Raw genomic sequence first — 3,570 nt, forward strand, 5'->3', positions numbered from 1 at the left:
TTGTGATGAATTTATATTATTAATTATACTGTGAATGTCAATAAAGAATTTCAGAGTTATCCAATTTTCACCTTTTTTTTTTTTTTTTACATAATGATATATTTTAGAAGGAAAACATTTTGTTTATTTAAGTCTTTTTATGATGGCTGGAACATTTTCTAAGATGGTTATTTTCTATGATTCTTTAAAGAGGGATAACACAAATTAATTTAACTTTATTTTTCTTATATTGCACGTAAAACACAAATTCCAACTTGTACTTGTCAAAGTTCTAGTATTTGTTGAATCAATGTCGAAAAAACGTTCAACTAAATCCAATACTAGTAATAATTGCATGCATTTCGCGAACCTAATCTTTGAAAGGACATCATCCATTTTAAAACTTCTTCGGACTTTGCCACATTTTAACCTCGTAATTAACCCGTACTCCTCCATACCAAAGATAGCTATTCGACCATGTTAAACCACACTTTTTTCTTATTATTGCAACTGAACCATACAAAAGAATAAAATGAGAACATAATTATGGCAACAAAATCATAAAATAACTCACTACATTGAGCAAGAAAGGAAGGTTATTTAACATTTCTACATATTTCAGTCAAGAGCTAAAACGATATTTGTCAAAACCTAACATATTGCGCCCTAAAAAGAAATACCAATCGACAAAGCAATTGTTCTCATCTGTGAGTGTTATTTGCCTTCTACCACCAACACATTACACAAAACGAAGAAAAAAGATTAAGCCACTTATTTGAAAGTGATTACTTGAAAATCACTTTTATCTCACACTCATTGAAAGAGTTATTACTTGATTGATTGAAAATGATTTTTTTGAAAATCACTTATTCACTTTTCCTTCGCTATCACTCCCTCCAAGAATTTGCTCCTTCATAAGTATCTTTTTCGAATGATTGACGTGATGTCTATCATAGAGCTTAGATATTAAGTCTTGTCAAACAAAGTGGCAGTTCTCTACCACTTAATAAATGTAAAGTGAGCTAATAAGTCAAAGGTGATGCCTAAAATTAGATTTATGAATTGTGGAAATGATTCCACATGTACCACCATCAAAGAGCCATAATTCACTTTGCACTACTATAAATACTCCCCCACGTCCCCATTGTAAGGTTAATGCAAACTTTATACAACGACTCAATACTAGATTGAATACCAAGCAATTTACTCCATTTTGCTCTCTCGCAGATACAACTAGGTTTACTTAATATTGATCCTCTACAATTGGTAATTAATGAACAATCATTCTTCAAATATATCGTCGAATTTTGAACTTTGTCCCGCACCTTTGAGCCGCTTCGACGCCCTCTCGCAAACCTTTCTAGACTGTCATTCTGTCTTAGCATGTAAGACTTAGCTTACGTGTGTGCGGGTGGGTTCGATATCTGTTGCCCATGTGGTTCCAATCGAAAACGAGGTCAACACTATCAACCAAACGAAAGAATGTTTCAATCTGGGTATGCTTATTAGCCACAACTACGAGAGGTGGTTGACGATGATGATAAAAGCACGGAATGTAGAAACACCCAAGTTTTCTTTCAAAGTAAATTCATTACGTCTAGCGCTGGGGAAAAATCAAATCTAAACGATCAATCCAACCTAATTTGACCTATTTGGGTAGGTTTTTAAGTTCCATTGGGTTGAATTGGAAAATCAAATTTGAGATCAAGTTGAATTGGATCTCGGATTATGAATTAAATGTTGGAAAAATAAGTTATAAAACTTTCAAATTGAAAATTAAAAATTCAGTTTTCATTTTAATTTTTAAGCCTTTAGTTTCATTTTTTTTTTTAATTTTCAGTTTTTGTGTTTAATTTTTAAATTCAATACAAAATTTAATCCCATTATTATATTTTTAACCTATGTTGAGTTTGATTAATTTTCATTATGAGAGAGTTGAACTTTTCTACTATAAAAGGAGATGAATTTCTCATTATTTTACACACAACAAATCAAACACAAAAGATACTCTCTAGTTTTTTCATATTACTCTCTAATCTTTTTATATTATCTTCTTCTATAAATTTTAGCAATTGATAAATGTTTGTTCTTTTTCTCCCAGTGGTCGTGCCCATGGAAGAAGAATTGGCTGCAAGTTATCTTGGAGCCATGCAGTGCCGAAAGTATCCACACGACTTTAGGACAGCGATTATAACGACTCTCTTAGACTAACTTTTCTAACTCTAGTCACATATTTATTTTATTTGATTCATGCTTATAATTGATAATTCATTGTGCAAATCATGTTAATTTTAAAACAACCTAAAGTTGTGTGAGTAGTTTACGTATAATAATTTGTGGATTGTTATTTACTTGCTTGCTAAGTTTACTTGAATTTTATTTTGCATTATTATACACATAATTTCTAATTGCATTCACAAGTTAATATCACAAATCTTGGAGCTTTTATAATTTTCATTTTGAAACTTATTGCATAAATCTTGCATTCTAGGAGTTCATAAAAATTTTATTGATTAAATACTGCATCCTTCTAAATTGATTCAATATTTTAAGTACGTATTCCATTTCGATATTTTAGTGGATAGTTTTTAAACTTGTAGTATTTACTTGATTGATTGACTTGAACGTTATATGCATTGTTAATATAAAATTAATTGTGACTATGGCATTTGAAACTTCAATATTCATTTAATTACTTATACTATTTGGACTATTTGAATTGATATTGTCAAGTTTTAATTATTTAACTTAACTGAAAAAATTTATTGTTGGTGTTATTCATTGACAAATATATATATATAGTAATTCATATTGTAAGAATGACATCCCGTGAAGATACTAATAGTGCTAAACCGGAAAACTTTGATGGAAATAATTTTAAAAGATGGAAAAAACAAACGAAATATTGGTTGACCTTTCTAGGGTTAATTACTGCTATAAAAGAAGATAATGAAGGTAGAGAATCTACCTCTTGGTATAACTCAAAACAAATTGAATTCTGTTGTCATAATTGAATTTTAAGTGCTCTTTCTGACAAATTTTATGATATTTATCAAAATAGCAGGAGTGCTAAAGACTTTGGAAAACTTTAGAGGAAGAATATGAAATTGATGATGCTAGAGTCGATAGATTTAACGCGTCAACCTTTAACAAATATTTTATCGTGGACGAAAAATCTATAAACGAACAAATCCATCAATTTCAAGATTTACTACAATACGTAGAAGAAAAGAGGTCAATTTTTAGTGATGACTATATAGTTTCATCCCTTATAGATAAACTTCCACCTTCTTGGTCGGACTTTGCTAAAGGTCTTAGACATAAGCAAGAGATTTTAACATTGAACCAAGCATTCAATTCCTTGAGAATAGAAAAACATCATAGAAATCTTATCAACAAAGTTGATGAATCACATGCTAAGGCAAACTTGGTAGGAAATTCAAAAACCCCTACTAGCTCCTCAAAGCAATTTATGACTCGAGGTAATAAGTTTAAGAAAAACTTTCGCAATTGTAGGAAAAAAATTCAATCTAAGAATAAACTACATTAAGAATAACAAAGACAAAGAGAAGAATGAGCAAGTGCCATGTT

The sequence above is a fragment of the Olea europaea genome, chromosome 7 (genome assembly GCF_002742605.1).
Source record: "Olea europaea var. sylvestris chromosome 7, O_europaea_v1, whole genome shotgun sequence".
NCBI classification, from domain to species: Eukaryota; Viridiplantae; Streptophyta; class Magnoliopsida; order Lamiales; family Oleaceae; genus Olea; species Olea europaea.